Source organism: Chiloscyllium plagiosum, chromosome 19 (assembly GCF_004010195.1).
Source record: "Chiloscyllium plagiosum isolate BGI_BamShark_2017 chromosome 19, ASM401019v2, whole genome shotgun sequence".
In the NCBI taxonomy this organism is placed as follows: Eukaryota; Metazoa; Chordata; class Chondrichthyes; order Orectolobiformes; family Hemiscylliidae; genus Chiloscyllium; species Chiloscyllium plagiosum.
This window is the reverse complement of record NC_057728.1, coordinates 35,697,775-35,725,251: the sequence shown is the minus strand read 5'-3', so window position 1 is coordinate 35,725,251 and position 27,477 is coordinate 35,697,775.

The following is a 27,477-nucleotide window of genomic DNA, read 5'->3' as shown; positions in this document are numbered from 1 at the left end:
CCCCTCTCTCTTGCCTATCACCCTCACCCTCACATCCTTCCACCTATCGTATTCCCAGCGCCCCTCCCCTAAAATCCCTCCCCCCCCACCTTTTTATCTCAGCCCACTTGGCACACCAGCCTCATTCCTGAAGAAGGGTTGATTCTCCTCCTCCTCGGATGCTGCCTGGCCTGCTGCACTTTTCCAGCACCACACTTTTCAACAGCTTTCTGATGGAACCTATTACAGATGATCTGTTAATAAATTGATATGCAGGCATGATGGAAGAAACCATCACAGACCATGATCAGAATCTAGTATAACTGCTATAGACAGCACATCAAATAAACCTGAAACTAAAAAAGAAAAGGATACAGATGAAGATGTCTGAAGTCAAGTAGGTAGGTCAACTATTGACAACAATAGGACTTGGCCAAGATCCTGATAAGGTGACACCTATAGAAGAAATGCAGTAACTGACAAATGAAAAAGCAGTGCAACAACAATTTGCAGTTTTGAGAACTATTTATTTATTATCTATTCATTTTTCCCAACATATCATCACACCAGAGTGTGAACCTCGACACAAGCTCACTGCTAGGGTGTGTGGTGGTGCAGACACACAGAACAAAAAACAGATTTCACTTATCTCAAGAAACTAGAACAACAGCTTATAAGGACATAAGAAATAGGAGTAGGAGTAGGAGTAGGCCACCTGGCCAACTGGACCTGCTTCACCATTCAATAAGATCATGGTTGATCTTTTTGTGGACACAGCTCCATTTACCCGCATACTCACTATAACCCTTAATTCCTTCACTCTTTAAAAATCTATCTTTGCCTAAAAAACATTTGATGAGGTAACCTTAACTGCTTCACTTGGCAGGGAATTCCACAGATTGACAACCCTCATTATGGTCTGGAAATCATCAACCCAGCAGGCACTGAATCTTAAAAGCATGTATCTTGCTCAATTCAAGCAAACTATGCATCTGTCCAAGTGCTGCAGGAATAGCAATGAAAGGATGGTCTGAAAGCCTCAAGGAAACACGTTACAGTAAGAGAGTATTGGGCATGCAGAGATTAAATAGTAGCCCAAGGTGGCTTCTTCTACAAAGGAAATATCTCATCTCCAAGGACATGAGAAAAGAAATGCTGAAGTGCATCCAGAAGGCATTAACACACTGAGCCTAGTCCAATGAAGGCAAAGGAATCACTTTGCTAGTCAAATATGAGCAATGAGATTAAGGATCTCATTAGCCATTGCAATGCTTGTAATGATTACAAAGATAAAAAGTCACATATGACACACAACATCCCAGACAAGGAAGCTTGGAGTTAATCTCTTCACTCTCACAAGAATTGAATATCTTGTCACTGTTGACTATTACCTGACTATTGTTAGACCAGTAAATGCTAAGATTGCCAACAAGAATGTAGAATGCCTGAAAACACATTTCAGTTTGTACAGCATTCTGGATATTCTGATGACTAATGATGACCTGCACTTTATGAGGGAAGAACTCAGCTGCTTCATAAAGGATTGGGAAATTCAATAACCGACATCATCTCCACACGATTCCACTCAAATGGGATCATGAAGAAATTAACCAAATCAGGTTCACAATGGAATCCTTGATGGGAACAATACAAAAACTGAAGGCATGTAAATAGTCCAGTTCAAAGATGATTGTCATACTGATCCCAAACTACTCTTCTAATTCCAAAATTACCGAAGCCAGAAGATGTAACAGGCATGAGTGACAAAATCAAGGTGAAATGGCAGGAAGTCAAATTTCACTTTGATTAAGCCTGCTGAATTATTGTGAGAGCTGAGCATTGGAGATCCAGTCAGAGTGCATATGTTCAACACCTTCTCAACTGAAGTCAACACACATGACAATTAGTGCAGAAGATGTGTCCTTACCTCAGGCAGCAGTCCAGGAAGAAATGATCTCAATAGAGTACAGAGCAACCATCTTAGAGGTTGATTGTTCCACAACAATAGGAATAGATCAGCAAGAATAGTTAGCGATGAATAATATTCAGCATAGGGTAGGTGATGGTCTAGTGGTATTATTGCAATACTATTAATTCAGAAACTCAGCTAATATTCTGGGGACCTGGGTTAAAATCCTGCAATGGCAGATAGTGAAACTTGAATTCAAGAAAAAGAATCTGGAATTAAAGGTCTAATGGTGACCATGAAACCATTGTTGATTGTCAGAAAAACTCATCTGGTTCTCTAGTGTCCTTTAGGGAAGAAAATCTGCCATCCTTACCTGGTCTGGCCTACATGTGACTCCAGACCCACAGCAATGTGACTGACTCTTAGCTGCCCTCTGGGTAATTAGGGATGGGCAATAAATGCTGGCCTAGCCAGAGATGTCCATAGCCCATGAATGTATATAAGAAAAAATACACTGCCCAGAGAAGGACCATCACCTAAGAAATGAGCAGACACCAGACAAACAGGCAATTACATCTCACACTCATATGATTAAAATGCTTTAGAGATAATGAATGAAATGCCGATGCAGTGACAGATGAAAGTAGGACTGACTAGAATGAGCATATAGCTTTGATAATGTACATTATTTTCTTTGTTGACCATGTATATTGGGTAACTTTGAATTGAAATGAATTGAATTTATTGTCACATATACCGAGGCACAGTGAAAAGCTTTGTCTTGTGAGCATAACAGGCAGATCATAGAGTTAAGTAGCATAGATAGCAAATAATAGGTAAACAGTGGCAAAAACAAAAACATAGGTAGGGGCGAATGTTAAGAATTTCTGAGTCCATTCAGTATTCTAACAACAGAAGGATAGAAACTGTTTTGAAACCGGCTGGTGCATGTGTTCAGGCTTCTGTACCTTCTCCCCAGTGGTAGAGGTTGCAGAAAAACATTGCCAGGGTGAGATGGATCTTTAAGAATGCTGGCAGCCTTTCCTTGACAGCGGGCCTGGTAGATGGATTCTATAGATGGGAGGTTGGCCTTTGTGATTGTCTGGGCTGAGTTCACCACTCTCTGTAACCGTCTCTGATCTTGAATGGTACCGTTGCCATACCAGGTAGTGATACATCCAGACAGAATGCTCTCGATGGCACACCTATAAAAATTGGCAAGGGTATTCACCGTCATGCCAAATTTCCTCAGCTGCCTGAGGAAGAAGAGACGTTGTTGGGCCTTTGTAACCAGTGCGTCCACATGAAGAGTCCAAGAAAGCTTGTTGTGGATGACCACTCCCAGGAGCTTGACATTGTCCACTCATTCCACCTCTGTGCTATTAATGTGTAGGGGGACATGAGTAACATCCTGCCGAAAGTTGATAATGAGTTCTTGGTTTTTCTGACATTGAGAGCTAGGTTGTTCTCAGTGCACCATTTTTTCAGGCCTTCCACCTCCCATCTGCAGTCTGTTTCGTCACCATCTGAGGTTCGACCAACTATGGTAAATTATAACTGCAAATGACAGTGTTGTTTCTGCTCTTTTATGAAGAAGGGGGTGTTTGGAGAAATGCATTTGTACAAAGTGTACTGGCTGGCTTGCCATAGTCATGAGGTTTCTACCCCTACTGTAAATGAATTCACTTTGGTTTGTGGAAGCCATTAAATACTCAACTTGAAACATTGTCTATGGAAGACAACATTTCGTGAACTGATGTAAATCTCTATCAATGTCAATGCACTCTTAATGCAATGCTACAAAAGAAACAAATGGGATCTAAGATGCCTATAATTCACATTTTACTGAGTCAGTCTGAACACTGTCTGCTTCCTGATAAATTTCCATTAAAAATAAATCTGCTCTACAATAATCCTTAAAAATGAAATAAGCTTGGATTACAGTTTGAAAAATTAGATGTCTGATTAAACAACAAATGGTAGATTAGTGTTCATTGATCTGTACTTCATGGTTGTAGTTTTAGTGAATTATTTACTGCCTGTCTCTGTTCACAATGTATTTTTTGTTGTTACAATAGAGAGAGAAATCTGAACCACACACATGTGTTCTTGTCACTCATGCTCAGTAACAGACTGCTGACATGTGCGTTGCAGCTGAAAATTGGACCATTTCCGGCTTTCAAATATCTGTAATTTTACCTTTTATCACGGAGTTTCTATTTCAGCTTCCCGTACACACTTTAGTTTCTACTAATATAGAAAATGTTTATTTTTTAAGCAATTAAAGTCACTTCTGGTGAACCATATGCTTTTTATAACTGTTCAGAACTTGTGGGTTAGTTTCCTTCTCTCTTTAACCTGACACTACATACAGAATATCACAGCAAATGTTTTCAAGTTGTCCCTTCCATGTTTAATACTAATACAAAATACAGTATTCTTGTAGATGAAGATGTGGAGATGGATCTAGGGGAAAGGACAGGAAATAATAGCTGACAAACACTACTGATCCATGCCAAGAAGCTTCCATTGAAAATTGGCCGCAGGTACATTTATATCTGATTCGTTTGGAGACTATGATGGAGAGCTGTCTAAAAATACAGGTTAGAAAACTGTATGAATTTCTGTCCTTTGTGTTTATATCAGAAAAATCTAAAATGATATTTACAGCCCAGCATAAATATCAATCCACGGTGGTCTTGATATACTCCTTTGTTAGTTTCCTACTGGGCCTTTATTTTGAATGTGAGACTCTAACTATTGATGCATCAATTTTTTTTAAAAGAACCATATTATTTCTACTGAAATTCATGCATTGTTGGAAAATGAACTGTGAATTTCCCCAGATGTGGAGAGGCTTGCGGTCTCAGTGATGCCCACAACACTCAGGAGTTATAGAGGTTTACTAGTCAAGATGCACACATCCAAATCCTGGCCACGTATTAGTCTGGATTTGGGCGGCACGGTGGCACAGTGGTTAGCACTGCTGCCTCACAGCACCAGAGACCCGGGTTCAATTCCCGCCTCAGGCGACTGACTGTGTGGAGTTTGCATGTTCTCCCCGTGTCTGCGTGGGTTTCCTCCGGGTGCTCCGGTTTCCTCCCACAGTCCAAAGATGTGCAGGTCAGGTGAATTGGCCATGCTAAATTGCCCGTAGTGTTAGGTAAGGGGTAAATGTAGGGGTATGGGTGGGTTGCGCTTCGGCGGGTCGGTGTGGACTTGTTGGGCCGAAGGGCCTGTTTCCACACTGTAATGTAATCTAATGTAAATCTAATCTAATCACATGTTCTTTACATAGGTAGAATTAAAATAAAACATGAACATGTTGAATGAGCAAATTTTAAGTCAAGAAAATATTCCCATAATTTCCACAAATAAAATACAGCAGGAATAATACAATTGGTGATAAAGAAATTAGTAAAACCTACTACTCAACAACAGTTCATATTGATTCATACCCCAGGGTTTTGTGTTACCTGGGAATCCTTCAGTCCAATATTAAATACTGGCCGGAGTGATGCTTTGTTGAACTTCACGTGAGCTTACTGATTGGTTATTTAACTCAACGAAAACTGATTTTTTTGTGTGTGTTATTAAGACTGTGTGCTTTTTCAATCAGATGCCAATACAAAAAAAATTTGCTAGGGGTAATGTCATGTGTGGGTAGAATGTCTGGAATTATGTACCAAATATCCTGAATAAACTGAAAATTTACACATTAATTTTCATCTGATGTAGTTATAGTCTTTCTAAGATTTCTTGAATAACATTTGTGATATCCATTATTCTAGCAAATACCTTGATAGAATGTACAGGGGGCATTTTTATGTTTGCACAATATAGGACCTAATCGAAACATACATATAGGTTAATAGCATCCCAAAGACATTTTGTTAATCATTATATTTAGGTGAAAGGGTTAAATATTTCAAGTCAGAGGAAATGTTAACAAACATTAATGCATTTCTGTATTCGTATGATGTATGCCAGTATTTTCCTCTTAGAACAATTACAGGAAGGAAATCATCTGCATTATCCTATCTTCACACACAAAACTATCATTTGCTTCTTAGTTTTTAAAAGGAAAACATTTTTTTCCAAGAGAAAGCTGTTTTTCCACCTAGTTTATGTATGTCATAATATAGTCAAGTAACTATAATGTTGGTGGTCTATAACCACTGAATACATGGTTTCTTTCTGATTTGGATAACCAAAGAAAATTTATTTCAGCAGTGAAAATTGCGACAACTAAGAAACTGAACAGAAAAGTCTTCCTATAAAATTGCCTCTGTTTTCTAATACTTGTGTGCTTGGTACACTGTTCAGTATTTATGGCACCTATAGCCAAACTTTCCTCTTTACAACAATAATGAAAATTATAATAGCTTAGAGTTTCAAAAACAAAAGACATCCCAAAATCCTCAGAAGAAACTTAATCGATGAAATTAAACTTCAGCTGGGGTGCAAAATGGGTGACGGTAAATAGGCAGACTGATTTCCTTTTCCATAGAATATAAGAGAAAATTAGGAAGGGCAGCTGATGTATAATGCACTGCCAATTCTCTATCACCCATTTGGCACTATCGTGAAGTCAAATTTCATCCCCACAATCTTTAATTTGAAACATTTGAGGCATAACGAGAAGAATATGATAAATATCTGAAGCTATGCTAGGTTAAGTTCCAATGCTGAAATTTTTCATGCAGTGCTGGATTCCTATTTCCAAAATAGAGAATACTCTTTAATCTCAGATGTTGTGTCACAGCAGGAAAAAAAATGACACTATCACATATTTTTTTGAAAACTATAATTTTCAGATGCGTGAGACTAGTTTGATTTTAAACACTCAATTGCGATTTTCTAATTAAATTGTTATTCCCAATTCATAAATATACTTTTTTCTTTAAAAATCCAGATTTGTGTAAACAAGGTAACAAAGTTTCGATAGACAACCTAAATATTTGGCATACTGTTAAAGACAGATATTATGATTGTATATTAAAATACTTGCATGTTCTAATAAAAAAAAACAAATGGTTAAAACATTTTTGCATGCAGTAATAATACTGTTCTGTAATCTTCTGTTCATAACTAGAGGACAGCTGAATGAGATAAAGCAGATGGATGAGGTAGTAGATGACACCCATTTTGTGCTTCTCAAAAATACAACTGAATACAAATAATTGCAAAAAGCATTTGATTTAACACCGAATACAATTCCTCTGATATGTTGCTGGGCTATGGAATCAATTATATTTTGCAATCATCCATTAATACCAACATTAACCTTGATTTTAAAGAAATATAATCAAGTCCAATCAACTCACTTATAGATTCAGTTCTTTTTGGTCTCAAATGATTCAATATGTTCCACTAGTCAATCAAAACTTCGCAAACTTTCCATTACTCAAATTTCATTATTTACATTAACCTGGACAATTTAGCTTTCTCTATCCGAGCCTCACTAAAGGATCAAAAGATATGAATACATCAGTAGGCTGCCAAATTCAACTATTAAGCAATTTTGTCATTGAAAACATATCACAAGTTATATTTTTTCAGGAGGTTCAGAGCCTTAAATCCATCCACAGAAATGTTTTAATGAAACAATGGAAATCCTGTATTTTTGTATTTTGATGCAAATGTCATTGTGCTCCTCAAATTATATTTCAACAGTTTCATCAAGGATTATATAATCATTTGGTCCTTATGACTAAATAAGATTGCATTTCAATGCAGACAAACATCAAAATTTCAGCAAGGACCAGACAGATGAGCAATTCTGTTATTAAAGGAATTTGTGGATATCGATAAAAAAATATGACACATGAAAATGTAAAGAGCTGCTGTAAGCATTTTTGAGTTTCTTACCAATGTCCTTTTTATTTCCATGCTTCAATCTCAAACTTTTTATTATGCAAACTACAGAATGTTTCATGTTTTTTTCCTAACTACTGAGGTGTATTTAATAAATTGTACTGCTGCAATAGCTATAATTTATTCTATTCATATAGGTATTCTGCCAAGTGTGTCTCTTTTTAATGTGTGAAACATTCCCTTTTTTTCACATGTCGGGATGCAGTAATTACCATGCCAGCATTTTTACCATGAGATGATTCTGCTGCCTTCATTAACTACACACCGACCTCAGGATTATCAAGGGCAAACAAAAGATAATTAATACCAGGAACAGCGAGTCTTCAAACTGTGGGGCTATGAACAGAAGGATCGGTTACTGAAAGAACATCCTCTTAGCATTCAACACACAAAACAATTTCAAAGATCACTTCCTATATGGTAAAAGCTGTACACAAGTTACCTTAAATCATGCAGATATTTCTATAAATGTGAATTTGGAGCCATCTATATCAGAACAAACTGCACACTGTATTTTTATTATTTTCAAAAGACTACCTCTTTTGTTATTAATTTTAACATCGGATTTTTGTCATATTGATTTTTATGCTGATTTATTTGAATGAAAAGTCAGAACATACAAATCACTGAACAATAGATTACTAAAATTTGCCTAACAGAAAGTGACAATATTTTGTCAACCTTACGAGTATTGAAGCTGTGACAAATAGCCTTTATAAAATGACAGGTGTACATTATTTTGAATACCTCATACACATTGGACTTCAGTCAAATATTTGCATAAAGAAAAATGATCACCGTTATACTTTGTTAAAAAGATCAGATTCCAAAATTCATCAACAGGTATGTATGCCTTTCAAAAGGTCACACATATGGTAAACTACTTGTCTGAATGTGAGTGTCACCCATCTCACTGCAAAGAGCTGCCGGTAAATATCCAACAGCATTCTGCCTTTTTGCACGGGTGAAACTATCACAATGGATCAAGTGTCTACCTATCATCCTTGAGAATAATATTACAATATCAAAAGGGCTAATTTTTGTCAATTTTTTTTCAACAAGTAATTCTACAAAGAACGATACAGCAAAATAATATATATGCACAAACAAACCCCTATAAGTGCCAATTCAAATCAAAATTCTGCATACACATTAAAACTAATTGCCATGCAGTGTGTTATGTTTAAACTTTGATGACTGCAAAATACAATCAATTAATGAAAAACATTTTTTTTAATTCAAGCATACATTAGGTTATTTCTTCACTTTTTTAAAATTGCTTCCTGACTTTCTAAAGAGTTTCATCAGTATACTTTATTCAATATACAGGACTCATATTTCTGATCTTGTGATCAGGGAATACTATGCAGTGTACAGCTCTACAGGCAGAGTATGATGATATTAATGAGGTCAAGTACCCAGAAATATAGCTACTAATTTTAAATAATATTTATTCCAATGCAATGATCATTAGTCTTAGAACCAGATGGATTTACTTCAAAATAGCTATTTGCATAGTGAGTAAAAATGTTGGTCACAACAGTGCTATTCCATTGTTTAGTCATTTGGCCTATAAATAATCTGTCATTGTACAGTACAATGACACTCATTGTGTTGATATGCAATAAACTTATGGAAACCATGCTACCTCCTAATATTTCTCCCTTTCACATGTAAAACACCAGTAATACATCCTGAGTTTTATACAGTATGATGTATGGTAATGGTGGAGTTATATTTTTGACTCTTGTTGTTTCAGGCAAATATGAGTTTTGTACATGTTTCTGTTAATAGTTTTATGATAAATAGTTTATGGTCCTAGATGTCATTGGAAGGAATTATTGTGCAGGTTTCTACCAGCTGTTATTCAGTTTTCTTTTGGACATTTTTTGTCTGGATCTTTATTTGTTCTCTTTTACCCTGGTATACTAGCCTCACTGTCTTCATTATTTTGTTGGATCACTGCTCCTTACTTGCTGCTCTTTTGCATATTCCAGTTCTCATTTTTTTTAGAAAATGCACAAGTTCCCAGACCACAACCCTCTGCTAGCTCACAGCATTAGTAATTTTAACCTTGTGATGTTGGCTAGTGTTATATTTCACTCCTATATAACACAAGTCATCATTAAAAAAAACGTAACATCTGGTTTATAGGAAATCACAAAGCACAGAAGTGTAAAAAAATTAACCATATGTGATACAGCTCACTCACACCAATGCAAATGGATGATTTAATGTTCACAATTCAGTCTGACCCACCCGAGAATTATTCCTTAACTGACAGTGAATTTGAATGACCAACAAGTGCAGAAGTCAAGACTGCCATGGAAAAACTGCCAGATTTCTGGCAGAGGTGTAGCAGTTCTAAACTTTCTCACTTGCAATGTAGCTCTGGGTTTATAAACTAGCTAAACTGAATGCCAAAGATTTAAACATTATATGTGAAAGGTTCACATTTAATTACCATGGTACACCCACTTTATTTTTCTTGTGATGATAATTTTGAGCAGATCGGTTTAAAGCCATCTAGTTGCATTACACAGAAATCAGTCCTTCGTCACATGTGACCTTGAACCAGTGACAAGCCACAAAGATGGTACAAATTTACAGTCTACATCATATGAGGGACTTTGATGCAGGGAGCTAAAGGGTCAAGCATGGAAAGGGGAAATAAATGGTAAAATGACTGTCTCTAGACTCCTCAGATAAAGTGGAAACAAGCACTTGGCATTTTCAGTGCTGACAACCTGGCTTGTTTGTTCACTCTAATGAGCACTCCGGCTCCATTAATGAGCAGACTGAATCCATTATCATCATCATTTCAAAAGGCAGTGTGCCACTAAATAGCTTCCCATATTAGCAGGCATTGCCCTTGTTGTTCCATTTGATCAGCAGTGGCAGCAGGGAACCGTAACACTCCCAGTTTTCTGCTGGGAAATTAGCAAGTGAAAATTAGTCCAAAAAATTGTGACCCAGAGAAGAGCCGCGATGTAGACTAACAGCAAGGTGACAAGGGAAGAGAAAAGACAGCAAAAGGGATTTTTTTCTAAAAAAAATATAAACAGTAAATCTGTAGCAAAAGGGTTTCATATTCTTTTCCTACACCTTGCCTGAGACATCAAAGAGCCAATTAGCTCCCTCACAAATTGGGTGGCGTGCTTACACTGGAAAGCTGTTGAGGGCAGCAAAGCCACACTTTCTAGCCGTTTGATTCTGCCAGCTACAAGCCTGTTTGAACTGTAGTTCTTGAATGTGTGTCAATCCTTGGACTTTCAATCTGTTAAAGGATTTTAATTAGGCCTTGACTCCACATCACTGTGAGTGTCTTTGTAGCTTGTGAATGGTACAAGGGTTCTGAATCCAGTCAAAATAGTCCTAAGCAGCACCGTGAAAAATACTCTTTCATTTGATGTGTGCCACTTCACTACATTCAGCCTTTTCATTGTCCCATTCTTTTGTAGCTTTTGAAATTATTAAAATGTTAACACGTATGCTATCCCTTTGATATTTAAGACAAAAGGGTAAGAAATGCAGGGTGCAGAGATATTCAAACGTGAAGATGGAAAATTCAAATCTGTCTTTATTTCATGCTTCACCAAGGATTTCTATTTGTGCTCAATATTCAAAATACTACCTTTTGCGAGGCATTTACAATTACGTGCATGTTTGCATTTCTGTTTCTGTTTAAAAGAAAATCTTCTCCTGACATATGCAAGAAGTGAAGAGAACATTTTTCACTATTTTACAGCTACATTTGACAGGATCTTACACATTCTGTGCTCTGCATTTGGTTCATCTCAACTGCCAGAGAAATTAATACCCCTAGTGACTGTATTTTAATTAAGCAATTTCATGCAAATTACAAATTTATGATTGCCAAATAATATAGTGCAAAGAAGTCGTAGTAGGCTGATCTGATATGCATAGTGTTGGCAGGCATTCCATTCTGAAGCAATGTCCATAAAAAGAAAAACGAACTAAGGTGACAATTTTCAATCTGTAAGAAAAGATGGTGCATAGATATAATATCATAACTGTATTTTTGCAAATAAAAATTTCAACATTCAACATTATTTTGGTAATTTTGTATTTGATTTTTCCTTTAAATTGGTATGTTTGCCCAAATAATTGAGTATATAAGAGCAAATTAATAAAATATGAAATCAGTGGAAACAGCTCATTGTAAATTACAAATAGAAACATTAGACTTTGTTCTGTTTTTGGAAAACTACTGTACTATTTTGCAAGTTGGCAATTACATTAAATATTTTTTGATAATGACTTTTTGTAAAAATTAAAAGCCTATGTGGATTTTCATCTTACCTGTATTCATCCTCTGAAGGCTAAAAGCCCATTAGTGAAGCATATATCAAAAATACAGGTTTCATTTTCCGCTTTTTAGTATGATTTGATTGGTGTACATTTCTTGTAGTCTGGATTTTATAGTATTCATGATGACTGGAAAACTGATTAATTTCACATCCTTATTATATAAATCCTTCAATCTTCAAAGAGTTAAACACAGACAAAGAACAAGCCTGCAGTCTCTCCACATTTTGTTATTCACAGTTTCAAGCAGTGGATTAAAATGGTCCCTCATATTCACTGACATGGCACTATGTTGGTTCATAATCTTGTACACATTTGAGAACTGATCACTATGCTGATCTGTGCTGCCTCAAGCTGTGAATCTAATGTCTCATTTACACCACACATTTATGCTAAAATGAATCCAAAGAGGATCTAAACCTGGAATAAAACTGCTATTGCACCAAAAATGCCAAACTACTAACCTCTTTGTTATCCCACCATAGAAAGGATATTTGCAGCCTCTAGAAGTGCAAGAGTGCAAATATTATGCAGGTTTTCATCCAAAATCTCTATATCCCTCAAGTACTTGTACTGATTTAACAAAAGCCAAGATAAGGAAAGTTTTTAAAATAAAAGCACAGTCAATTGTTATGATCTGCAAAACTGCCTGTAAGGGGAAAGCAGGTTCAATAGTATCTTCTAAAAATAAATTGGATACGCACTTGAAAAGGATAAACCTTCAAGACTATGGGGAAAGAGTGAGGAGCTGGATTAATTGGAGAGCTCTTTCAAACAGACAGCATAGGCTTGATGGGCCAAATGACCACATTTGATACCATTTAATTTTGATAATTAGCAACACATATAAAAACAAAATGAAATTACCTTGGTAGCGCCTTCACCACACTTACCAATTATAAGCATAATTCCAGAAACATGGTGAGCTTTGTCAATTATGTTAACAAGGCACTGACTAAATGTTAGAGGAGTCACTTCAAACTCTATTATCAATATGCCTTAAGCAGCTATAATTATAATGCTAGATGATGTATCAGATAAGAAATTGACTTATAGCATTAACATCCAGGTACAATGAGGTCCAGATTGATCTGACAAAATTATATTTGCCCTGTTTGTTGTTCGGTTGCCAATTTGAAATAGTCAAATGAAGCTCTAATGTCGATCCTAATGAGCATGGACCACAACAAAACATAGCGCCTGAGATGTCACAACAACAACCTGGCATGTGTCACTCAAGAATCACTCATGAAATGCTTTGGAAATGTTTGGAAAACATTATTACCCAACAAGGGCTGCCGTTCTCTTGTTGGAATTAAGAAGTTGAGGGGGATGAGCAATATGGGGTTAGATACCACTGGGTCATTAAGGAACATAGAAATTCACCCAAAACATTATCGCAATCTGAGTTATAATTTCCATACAAGACAATAACCCCTAGGTGAAAATGTCTTGCTGGAAAAGCGCAGCAGGTCAGGCAGCATCCAAGGAACAGGAGAATCGACGTTTCGGGCATAAGCCCTTCTTTAGGATAACCCCTAGTTGCCATATTCTGCTAAATAAACATGGTTTAAATTTCCCAAAGCCTCTTTAAAAACGTGTGGATAGATTGTAAATGTAAATTTAGTGTCTGAGAGGGTAGGATGCCAGGTGCGTGGATGAAGGGGTAAGGTGGCAAGAGGGTAAATGGGCATGGTGATAGATGGGTGGGTGAGAAGATGAGGTGGTAGATATGTAAGGGGGTAGCTGGCAGAATATTAGGGAAGAAGGCCAGTGGGGGTGGCGGGTCAGAATTTTGGGAATAATTGGACCAAGTGAAGTCAGGGGATTGGGGAACCAGGGAGGTAGTCTGGTATTGGGGGATCGGTTGATTTGCATGTGTTGGAGTTTATCGGAAGGGGTAACACTAGGGGTTCAGTGGGTAGTGGGGAATTAGGCTGGGTGTCAGTTATATAATTATCCAGGAGTTAGATCTGCTTTAAATTCTTCTAACAATTTTGGAACAACAGTCCATTTCAGTCAATTGAAACCTCTAGATAACATTTTTTTCAAGAGGGTTTTGGATGCAGGTTAATTGCCCATGGAAACATTTCGTTTATGTGGCAGACTTTCAAGGGGTCAGAACACGTATATTTTAAGATACATCCAGTCTTTGTCCTTTCAGAAAATCTGGGCCATTATTTCTAACTATATTTTGATTTGTCACATTTTGTTCATTATATTTTATGTAGACTTATCAAAATGATATACCATGATGAAGAATACATTTAAAATTAAATAATTCTGCCTTTAATATAACAGGTTTTGATTGGGCAGACACATAAACACTTGTGAGGAACAGCAGGATTAGAAACCACTGATTTGAAAGAATCACCAAGAGATAAAATAGAGAACTTACAAGAAACATCTTTACCCTAAGGGTGGTGAGCATGTGGAGCTTACTACCTTGGGAAGCAATCATCGCATAGCATTGGTGTATTTAAAAGGAAGAGAGACAAGCATATGAGGGAGAAGGGTTATAGTGATAGAATGGACTGTGTGCAAATGGGAGGAAGCTTGAGCAGCGCCTAAATATCAGCATAGATTGGTAGGGCTGAATGGCCTGCCCTAAGCCATCATGCAATGTAAAAAAAAATTGTAAGCCAATTAAGTGAATGCGTGCTCAGCTATTAACAAGGACAATTTCATATTTCTAGCTACTAGGGGATCAGTATTCTACTTATGTTCTGCAGTTGTAATCATCTAGCAGAATCGGTTTCAAACCCTGTCAAATTCTGATTATTTATAATAATCCAAATGCATACAATGATACATTGTGGATAAAGGTACAATGCTTAAAGAGACCAACAGACTTTACTCTATCCACACTTCTTTATGTATTTATTTCTTCCTGTCTTATTTAATGTCAGATGGTCAAGCAATGCACAATCTTGAGAGTAACTGGTCATTTTGGCATAGCAGTTCATGCTGTAATAAGTTGCACCATGTTCGCAAATGGTTTTTAATTTATCATGGAAAAGGGAATATTTCATGAAGTCACTGTGGGGTTTTGATTTGTGTTTTTGTCAGAGGAAAATATATTTGTGGTGATTGGCATGATTCTCCCCACATTGAAACTACACAATTGAAAGGTCAGGGCAGTCCTTTGAGCTTGACTGGCTCAGGGGGATGTCAAGTGTCTTGTCCTCCAGTGGGGAGATCTGGGGCTTTGTGAATGTGTATTTCTAGCTTAGGAAGAAAGAACAGCTGTGGATTAGTTTTGTCACCATGACATTACGCAATCAGTGTTGTGTTTTGATGCAGTTTGTGCTTCTTTCATTGTTTCCAAACAAGAAATGAAAAATAAATCATTGCCAAAAACTTTTTTTAATAAAGAGGATGCCCATCCAATCACTATTCAACAACAGAACTGTTTTTTGCTGAATGACTTGTCCTTGACAAACTTACATTCTACTAGTCACATAAAAGTTCAGAATTAGAATAGCAACTTATTGCATAAAGTATATTGGCCCAGATCTAGCAACTCAAGTAACAACATGGTATGGAGGCTCAGTGGTTAGCACCCTCACAGTGCCAGGGATTTGGGTTTGATTCCAGCCTCAGTCGACTGTGTGTGTGGAGTTTGCACATTCTCCCCATGTCTGCATGGGTTTCCTACAGGAGCTCTGGTTTCCTCCCACAATCCAAATATGTGCAGGTTAGATGAATTGGCCATGCTAAATTGCCTATAGTGTTCAGGGATGTGTAGGTTTGGTGCATTAGTCAGGGGAAATGTAGAGTAATAGAGTGGGGGAATGGGTCTGGGTGGGTTACTCTTCGGAGGGTTGGTTTGGACTTGTTGGGCTGAATGGCCTGTTTCCACGCTGCAGGGATTCAATTATCACAGATGTTGGTTGTCAAACAGAGGGTCGCACTGCAGCTTTCAGAAGTCCAATCTTGAAATTACTGTCTGCCTGACCAGACTTCAGAGAAGTTCCAAGGTACTGAAGAAAAATTGAAATGTTAACACTGTTTCTATCTCCATAGATGCTGCCAGACCTACAGCTTCTCCAGCATTCTCTGCCTTTGTTTCAGATTTTCAGCATCTAAACTACTTTGCTTTTATTTGAGTTCCAAGTGCTCCTGTCTCTCACGCAATAGCTGTTCCAAACAGGTTAAAAAACAATAGGTAAAACAGCCAAGTGATATAGGAGGATACTTCCAGCAGAACCCATGTTGCTTGTTCCATTAGGAAACTACCATATGGGAATATAGGTCAATTGTCCAGCATTTACACCAGCTTTTTTACTTTAAAGCTGTTCCTTGTATTGGTAGATCCTGCTCAAGAGTGCAGTCCTTTAATTCAGCAGGGGTGTGAACTCCTGCACCAGCCCCTCACCACCAATCTGAACCCCATCTCTTCCTTCTCATTACTACTGACTGTGGATTAGCATTTGCTGGATGGAGTGTGCGGCAGGAATATGGGAAGTATGGGAGGGCAACATCAACTAAAATATTTAATAACCACATGCCTGCCATTGAGCTGAAAGGGTGTGTCTTCAGCTTATGCTATACAGAGGATGTGAATTCGCTGGCAACGCGCTGTGCTACCAGCATCCTCAAACATAACAGACAGGGGAAAATTGTTACCCTGCTGTGCGAACAGGGAATGCAGGAAATCAAATGGACAGATTGATATAGCTGCAAACTTCCTTTTCCTTCAGGATCAGCAATAAATGCCACAACAATTATTGGTGCCAGTCTGGTTCAAGGTTGAGACATGGGTTAGTGCAGTCTCAGCAATGTGGAGGGATGCCCATTACTGGAGGAAGAAGGTCAATGAGCTTCTCCACTCCACTAGCTTCGGTGCCACCATCTTCTCTCTGATACTTCACACTCACTCTGTCTCTGTTATTGTGCCCACCTTTTACCTAGAGTCTTTCTCTGCACTCCCATTATTGCCTGCACCATCTCCCCTCACTCAATCTGCGACTGCATCAACTCTGTACGCCCTCTGAGTTGCCAATTTCCTCAGGACACTTTTCCCAGCTGCACACAAAGGAAATATTGTGCCATCCATTTGCATTTCCAATAATCCCCACATCTCTATCAGTCCAGCAGGAAACCAGCCTTCAAAAGCACAGAAAGAGTGAGGATACTGGTGGGCTACTCAACATTCAGTTCCTCACCCTTTATGTGGAGAGGAACCACTCCAAAACGCTGATTGAATGCATGCAAGCCCTTGAAGTGGTATAGGAAGTTGTTCTTAATGTGCCTGGCTTCCCTAAGCAAACGCTGTTCCCCTTGGCTGGGGCCTGCTGACAACAAACTTCCTGCATTTATGTCTATGCTTAATGGTAAGGCAAGAGCCTGGTATCTCTGGCTAAAGGGAATAGTGTAAAAAGGCAAAGCAAGGAAATGTAGAAGAGTGAGGCTGTGAGAATGCATATAAGCTCAGAGACAATGGGTGATATGACAGCAACCAAACAGCCTGGAGATGTAGTCTGGTCCAGTCCATGAGCCGAGGAACATGTCTTTCAATGCACAGGCTCTTTGCTGCAGCATTACAGTTGCCAGTGCAGCCCAGGGTGCTGCATTAAAGGTCAGAAGCATACTGCAAGTGGATTGAAGATTGCGCATGAGGGTTCTCTGCTGGCATGTATCAGATGGAATACCCATTAATATGCGGTGCTTGTGAACCATGCCCATGGAGTGTGTCCTGACATGTTGGTGCCACATTGGCCAACATGGAGTCCTTTGGAGAAAGCACTGAGCTGAATTTGCAAAGTATCCACTTTGATTTCTATTTCAAAATTTCTTGATATCTAGCTTGTTTGGTGGGTTGGTAAGATGGTTCATTGAATACTAATGGGGCAAGGTGTGTTTCAAAAAGGTAGTTATGAATTATAAGTCCCCTCAATTGGCAATTCATCACTGCCTAGTGAGAAACTCACCACATACATGTCAGTTAAAGCGTAATAAAATGGAATGAGATGCTCTCAATATCAAGATTGAGATCACAGGAACTTCCCCCCAAATCTGTCACAAATCTCACCATAGCCCACATTACTTAGACCCTGACAATACTCCACCCCTAGTCTCAATTCCAGTGTCAGAAATTCATGAGCTTCTCACACTTGTTGGATCTGAGGGTGGATGAACATGGAACAGCAAAGGTTTATTTGCAGATAAAATTAGTCCCTGATAGTGCTTTAAGTGGTCCAATTAGATCTGGCAATAAATAGGTCAATCAATTGTCTGCCACACATACATATTCATTTTCAAGTTAAATGTTGATTGGATTGAAGGAAACAAAGGTGAGAGTTGTTGCAATGAGAACTGTCAAAGAGAATATTGGTTTTAATGGCAATGAAAATCCTCAATACAACCTCCACCAGTAAGGCCCATTCAGATGAATTATTTTTCCAGCCATACCAAGTCAAATCTTTCGGTTAGAACTGTGGATGCTGGAAATCAGAAACAAAAACAGAAATTGCCAAGAAACCTCAGCAAGTCTGGCAGCACCTGCGGAGAGAAATCAGAGGTAACGTTTTGGATCCAGTGACCCTTCTTTAGAGCTGATTCAAGTTTTGTTTCAAATCTTTCAGTTCCCTAAATTTCCATATGTTGAATTTCTTTGACCAGAGAACAACTGAACCAGTGTACCTCCATCTGAGGAGCAACTGACTACAGTTGCTGGAATCTGTACTGAAAATAAAAAAATGCTGGAAATCAAAGAGGGTCAGTCAGCATGTGTGGAGAGAGAGCAAGCTCATGTTTCGAATCTCGATGACTCTTCATCAGAGCCTGGTCTGAGATTGCCACCTATGTTGAAGCAGCCATCTGGAGTAATGCCCAAAAGTATAGGAAGAAGGTCTGTCAGTATAAGTGCAACATTTCTCTGAAATGTGTCATACTCACTCTATCACTAATATTGCACCTATCTCCCACCAAGGCTCATGCCCTACCATTTCTCACTAATGTATACAACATCTTTCACTGTTGCCTTCACTCACCCCAAACTGTGACACCATAAACCCTGTATGACCTCTGTGCTGCCTACTCCCTTGCTTGGGAAACCTTGCAACAACAGTAATAGCTGTGCTACCAACTCGAATTTTCTGTAATACCTGTCTCCCGCTCATTCCAGGAACAGAATAATTCCTCACAATGGAGCAGAAAGGGTCAAAACAGCTGATGTTCTCTCCAACATTCAGCTCCTTATCTCTTTATAAGTAGGGATGACTCTGTAATGACCACCGCAAGCAGGACCTGGACTGATATTAGAGATTATGATTGATTTACCATGCCAGGACCCCCCTGAGCAAATGCTATCCCTTTTGGTTGGACTAAGGCTGACTGACAACTGAGGCAAACTTCCTGGTGTCTGTGCTAAGAGGCAGAGCAGGACAGTAGTAATGTGAACCTGGTATCTCTGGGTGTGGGGACAAAATACAAAAAAATATACAAGCACACTTTGAGCATGCAGATAGCTGAGTGGGGGAGTGCCCTGAGAATGAGTGAACAGCCCAGAGTTGTGCCTGGCCCAGCCCATGAGTTGGGTACATGTCCCTGTGTAGAAACCGTCCTTGCTGTAGCATCACAACGATAGTTGCCAGTGTAGTGTGAAGTGAAGCATTGAAATGCAAAAGCATCCTCCAAATGGATTACAGATTTTCCACGGGGGTTCACATTAGATGCTAATGTCCATGGACATGGGTTGCATGTGGCCAATGCCCATGGACATGGGTTGCATGTGGCCAATGCCCATGGAGCATGCCCACGATCATGGCTACTAGTGCCCAACATGTAAGCCTTGTAGAGGAAGTGGTGAATTGAACCTGCCACGAACCCACACTGATTTCGAATGTCATAATTTCCCGATAGCTAGTTTGTGTTTAGTAAGATCATAAACTTTAGTCAGTTTAACAATATTTATAAAGACTGTCAATTGGGAATTTGTTATACCCTGGTGAGAATCTTTCCATACTGCTTGAACAAAGTGGTGAGGCTACAGCAATATGAGCCTGATAAGATGATGTTCATTATAAAATCTCACCACTCACTGAGTTGAGATGCACCCCTTCACAGGGGGTAAAAGGTCTTCAGCTTATGACTTAATTTGGCATCAGTGCAGCACTGGTGAGCTCTCTGTTCATTTTGACATCAGGCCCTACTAAAGCAAGAAGAGCAAGATCCCACCACAACCTCTGGACATGATGACTTAGGATTTCCTCGTCCAGTCAGTGGCGCAGTGTTCGACAAGAAAATCTAACTCAATGTATATTTTGCTGATGGGCACCTTGCACGTCTTCTTATTATTGACACTTCTATTAAGCTAGATTTTTGCAAGAGCAGTAAAAAAATGACTATTCAGATTTATCAGGTTACAATGGACACAATGCAAATTGAAACAATCAGATTTGAATCAGATCTAGAAGCAGATTACACTGTAAAATTAAGTTTCGATGTTATCACACAAACAGAAAACAAATATTCACAGTTAAGACTTAAAAAGTGTCTAATATATCTTTCCAAGAACCTCTAGGCACTAAACTACTCATATTAAAATCACAAAATACCTAACGGTGTCACTGTGCGAGAATTTTCAGTGTTCAGAATGTCATATATTATCTCCTACAGGTTCACCCAGGAATGATGTCACATACAGTGGATTCATTCGTAGATCAATAGCATCTGCTTGTGCTTAAAACTTTTAAAATGTTTTAAATTTCCCAACTCCAGTGTCATTTTGATTTTCTCAAAAACATTTTGTTTTTCTCATAAGTAAGTTACTGTGAACTTAATTATCAATGTTGAAGTTTAAAGTTTTTAATTTTGAGTGTATATATTAACATGATTTCTTCTCATCAGGTTTTAGTCACTTAGGCTCTCTCGACCCTATACCACATCTATGACGGGCACAGCTATCCCAGGAATCAAACCAAACATAAGTTTATTTTAAAAAATTATTTCATTCACTGAATGAAGATAAGCTTCAAAGTAGATCTTTTCATTGACTTGACTTAGGGCTACACTGGTTGTAGCCAGCAGTTAAATGAGGTTCTCCATTAATGGAAATATAGACAAAATCAAATTTTCGGCTTTCAGATTTTACAATTATGTGTTTCACAATTAAAATACAATGTAAATGTCAGTGTATTAATAGACAAATTATTGTATATCTCATGTCAGGCATTTCAAATTATGTTTCCTTAAATGGGAGTGGGAGTCCATGATGCAAAAGATTATTATTATGCCTGATTAAATTTTTACCCCAATAGAATTGGTGGGTGAATATTTGGTTTATGATATAGGATGGCACAGTGGCTCAGTTACCAGCACTGCTGCCTCACAGAGACCCAGGTTTGATTCCTGCCTTGGGTGACTGTTTATGTGGAGTTTGCACATTTTCCCCATGTCCATGTGAATTTCCTCCAGGTGATCCAGTTTCCTCCCAAGATGTGCAGGTTAAATGGACTGGCATTGGTCAGTTGCCCACAGTGTACGGGATGTGTAGGTCAGATGGATTAGCCGTGGGAAATGCAAGGTTAAAGGGATAGGGTAGGGAGTGGGTCCGGGTGGAATGCTGTTCGGAGGGTTTGTGTGGTTTCGATGGGCTACTGCCCTGTTTCCCCTCTGCAGGGAGTCTATGATGTGGCATCCAAAATATATAATGCAGAATTCAAAAATAATGATTGCCCAAATGACCATTTACATTTAATGTAATGTGGAAAATGAAGCAACAAAATTGCAGAATGGGTAAGAAGGCCAACACTTAGAGGTAGAGAGAAAGCACAGCACTGGGATGGAAGCTAGAAAAGGTACAGAAAAATTATCCTGATTAAGTAATTAAAGTAAGTGAGATGATTGCCTGAAGTGGACTCTCATGAAAAAATAGATTATGCCATTTGAACTAAATGAAGCTGATCATGTTTTTTTGTGGATTAAAACAGCTTAATGATTTCAATCAAGTCTCACCGAGTGTTAGCTCAGTCTTCCTTTGGAGACGTTGAAGAAAGACAATGCAGCAGGTCAGGCATTCGTTTAGGTCATGAGTGTTACATTGCTGGATGATGTTCAAGTTGATAAAGGACAGTGCAAGCCTGCCCGCATAGCAGTTAAGGTAGACAAGCTTGAAGTTGGAAGAACACAACAAGCCAGGCAGCATCAGGAAGTGGAGAAATTGACATTTCAGGTGTAACCCTTCCATCCATAGCAGTAAGGCTGCCAAAACTGTTTCCAGGAATGACTGACACCAATGAAGCTTGGGAGATATCCATAACAGACTCACGTTCAGAGTGAATATCTTATTGTATGACCTGGTATGTGTGCTGTGTTTGAAGGCAAGTCCTTGTCCGCTAATGCTTCATCATGGACTGTTTTCTTGGCAGTGCTGATTTATAATTGCCTTTTACACTCTGGGACAGTGCAGAAGGCTGGACTGAAGTAAACCTGAACTGGAACAGGAATCAAATACACGCTGTTGGCATCGTAGTGAAACACACACTGGTCACCTAGCTAACTCAGCTATCTAGTCCCATCATACTTGCATCAGTGATTATTTTTTGAAACAATATTTCATGCACACAATAATTTTGAACTTCAGCAAGCATTATTTAGTAGAAAGTGAGGACTGCAGATGTTGGAGATCAGAGTCGAGAGTGTGGTGTTGGAAAAGCACATCAGGTCAGGCAGCAACTGAGGAGCAGGAGAATTGACATTTCGGACATATAACCTTCATCAGGAATGAGGCTTGTGGGCTGGGGGGGCTGAGAGATAAATGAGAGGGGGGTTGGACTTGGGGGAATACCTTCTCCCTCATCTTCATCTACCCGCGAGTCCCTCATCAGGTCCATGCCCCCGACCAGCCCACACCCCATTACTGGCACCTTCCCCTGTCACCGCAGGAAGTGCACAACCTGTACCCACACCATTCCCCTCACCTCCTCCAAGACCCCAAAGGATCCTTCCACATCCGACAGAAATTTACTTGTACCTCTACCAATGTCATCTACTGTATCCGTTGCACCCGATGTGGCCTCTTCTACATCAGGGAGACTGGAGCCTACTGTGGATTGTTTCAGAGAACATCTCTGGGACACCCACACCAACCAATCCCACTGCCCTATGGCTGAACACTTCAACTCCCCCTCCCACTCTGCAAAGGGTACGCAGGTCCTTGGCTTCCTCCATCGCCAAACCCTTACTACCCGATACTTGGACGAAGAATGCTTCATATTCCACCTTGGGACACTGCAACCACATGGGATCAATGTGGATTTTAACAATTTACTCATTTCCCCTCCCCGTACATTATCCAAGTCCCAAACCTCCAACTCGGCATCGCCTCTTGACTGTCCATCACCTTTCCCATCTATTTGCTCCACGCTCCTCCCTGACCTATTACTTTCTCCTTCACCTTCATCTACCTATTGCATCCTCAGCTACATTGCTCCCAACCCCACCCCCTCCCATTTATCTCTCAGCCCCCTGGCCCACAAGCCTCATTCCTGATGTAGGGCTTATGCCTGAAACAGTGATTCTCCTGCTCCTCGGATGCTGCCTGACTGGCTGTGATTTTCCAACACCACACTCTTGACAAGCATTATTTAGCATTTTATTTTCCAGTTATTGAAAGTCAGTTTTGATAAAACAGTACCAATTTTTGAGATGATAAATCTGAGCACAGATCATGCAGTTTGGAAACCTCCAAAGACTGGTGTAGTCATATTTCACATGCCCACTATATGCTGAGAAGATTTCTGACACCTACAAATACCAAAATGTCTTCAGGGAGGCTCCTGTGTCTGCATTGAGCAGATTTCTGTTGATAAACATAAAGTAGTCATAGACTTCAAACATTTCCACTCTCAGGGCTAAAAGTGTACAGCAGGAAGGTGCCAAAAGAAGATAAGATAAAGGCCATTCTTAAAAGATTTTTTGTTTAAGTTAATTGAATTTTAATTTCCAGTTAGCTATGCATTCGACCATTACTTATGTCCAATATGATGACCCTGCTCTACATTTTATGACTTTTTATTTTATTTCTTACTAAACATAATCTGTCTACATTCACAACTCATTTGTTTAGAACCTTTCACTTGCTGCTACTGAGATTGTTGGAGAATCTTCATTCTGTACTTAGGCCTTTATCAATGAAAACCATCATCCTTGCATCAAAGGAGGCCAAATGCAATTTTACCAAAATATTCTGACAATTAACACAGAGGAAGATTGAACAAATTAAAAATTATTCATGAATTCAGCGACAATAGCAAATTGTAAGCATTTAATATGAAAACAAAACTTAATATTTCCCATGGTAAAAAACATTGAGGTGAACAATTTGAAGAGGATATTCATAAAGGGTACCAAACAAACCTTTAACCTTATCATTGTAATTAAAACAAAGAAATATTTGATGGTTAACAACACAGTTTATGTTCAGACGTTAATGACAATTAAATTTGCCTCACCAAATAATCTTACATCAATAAGTTTCTATTATTTAACATTTACTGTATACTACCAGCTTCTCATTAATCACTACAAAAACAACCAAATGAATTAACATGTTTTTGCTAATTAGCAAAAAATGGAATGAGACAATCAAGTCATGAACAATAATTAATTACTGACCACGTAATCAGAGATAGCAGCACATAAAACTAAATAATCATGTATCAAAGATGTTTTCTCCTTAAATCTACCTTTGCTGGAGGCCAGCTTGACACTGGTTCACGTCAATCCAATGAGTTGGATGTATTGTGACAACTGTGACATTACCATGGCTTTAAGAGGTGTATTTTATCCTTTTTTAAAGAAGAAATGTTGAGCCGAGTGAATTGCTCAAAGCCAAAAAAGTAAACAGCTCGTGAGTCCTTGGGTTTTGTTTTAATGTTGGAACAACAGAAGCAGCCTGAATGGTTGGGGTCAAGCTCCCACAGAACCAGGATGTCTAATTTTCGCTTACAGCAGTTGCTGGGGTCTTGAAGATTGATGTGGAAGCTTTTATTTCTTTCTCTGTTACAGCTAAAAGCTAGGGTTTTCTTCCTGCTGCTAGCACTATATGTGAGACAATATTTTACTAAATTTGCTTTTGCCAAAAATATGCTTACGTTACTGTACTGAAGCAGTTAGTGATTAATTTATTATTTTGTTAAGTATTTCAATAGAGTTAGAGTTAAGCCAATTCTTTTCTTTTCTTTTCTTTTTATTTTGCCTGTATTTTAAAGATAGTGTATGATAAAAGTTTGTTTTGCTTTAAGCCTGATTATGTGATCAATTGAATTGCATCTGGAATGCAACATCTGTAAAATAAAAAAAAGTTAGGTTAATCAGGTTTATCTCCTTGATATGTTTTGAGGGATTTTTAGTCAGGTCCGTAACAAACTGTGTGCACTTGTCAGGATCAAAATCTCTAATTCCAGGTAGGGTTTAGAATTAATGGACGCAAAAGCAGTGAGTGTTGGTGTTCTCTTTAGATTAGATCCTCCGAGGTCCACACCAATCCTCCGAAGAGCAAACCACCCAGACCCATTCCCCTACATTCACCCAATGTACGGGCAATTTTGCATGGCCAATTCACTTAACCTGCACATCTTTGGATTGTGGGAGAAAACCGGAGCAAACCCAAGCAGACACAGAGAGAATGTGCAAACTCCACACAGACAGTTGCCTGAGGCAGGAATTGAACCCGGGCTTCTGTGCTGGACACACTTTCCTCATTCCTGAAGAAGAGCTTAGGAGAGAATGTGCAAACTCCACACAGACAGTTGCCTGAGGCAGGAATTGAACCCGGGTCTCTGGCGCTGTGAGGCAGCAGTGCTAACCACAGTGGCACCGTGACGCCCCGTGCCACTGTGACGCCCATTGTGCATGACCGAGTGTTGAATTTGATTGGTTTAAATAGGATGTGCTTTGTGTAATAATGGCTCCCTCAGCCACTAAGGGGTGGAAGAAATCACTTTGGGAGTTTTGCAGAAAGTGAGCAACGCGAAGCTTTTGGAATTGACAGACATGCTGGAGTTGGGGTTGCCTTTGTCTGTGCGAAAAGACAAGGTAATTGCAGCAATAGCTCAACATTGATGATTGCCAAAAATGCCATTGGAATCACTGGGAACGGCTAAAATTCAATTGCAAATGAAGCAGCTTGAACATGAAAAGGAAATGACACAGTTTGAATTATGTTTAGAAATAGAAGAAAAGCAGAATGAACTAAGAGATTTAACAGAGAAAAAGAACAGGAAAGAACTGGCCTGACAGCACAGAAAGGAAAATGAAGGAAATCCTAACAGAAGAAAGGAAGAAAGAGAGTTTTTGAACTCTGGAAGTTGGAACTGAAAACTCAAAGATGACTCAAAATGGAGAAGGTAGAGGTGAAAAGTAGGAGTAGTGATGAGGATACTGATGGACAGCAATTCCATTGTAGCCAATGGTCTGATGGGGTTCCATTTGAGTATGAAAGTGAGGACTGCAGATGCTGGAGGTCAGAGCTGAAAATGTGTTGCTGGAAAAGCGCAGCATGTCAGGCAGCATCCAAGGAACAGGAGAATCGACGTTTCGGTCTCCTCTGCACAGAAGCTCTTCAGCCACGTCTTAGCCTGCTGGACACACTTTCCTCATTCCTGAAAAAGTGCTTATGCCCGAAACGTTGATTCTCCTGTTCCTTGGATGCTGCCTGACCTGCTGTGCTTTTCCAGCAACACATTTTCAGCTTCCATTTGAGTATGTCCAAACATTACTAAATTTTGACAAGTTTAACGTAGCAGTTTCTCATTTCAGTTGAGAAAGTGGCTAAACAAATTAAATGTCCAGTAACCATATGAGTATTGTTGACTCAAATAAAGTTGGTAGGTAAAGCCGGTGAGATGTTTGGATCACTATCAGATGAGATACTTGGGGAGTATGATGAGGTGAAAAAAACCATCTGAAGTGTATATGAGCCAGGACCAGAAACCTACAGGCAATATTTTAGGAGTCTATGGGGGGAATCTGGTCAAACGTACATAGAGTTTGACAAATGGATAAGGGGATTGAGAATCTATCAAACATGTGATGCTCTTGGAGAGATAATTATTTTGGAGGAGTTCAAAAATTCACTTCCTAAAGTATTGAGAACTCATGTGGAAGAGCAGAGAGTTAAAACTGCAAGATTAGCAGTGGAGATGGCAGATGATTTTGGTTCATAAATCAAAGTTTGGCTTTCGCCATCAATTGCAATCTGTGATGGATAGAAATTGGGGAAAAGAGAAATCCTCAGGTTTTAAGGGAAAAGGAAATCTCATTGAAGATAGCAAAGGTAATTTACCACAGGGCAAAAACAAAACCCATGCGGGCAAGAGAATAAAGCATGGGTGTTTTCACTGTAATAAAGTAGGCCACATGAAATTGCAGTGTTG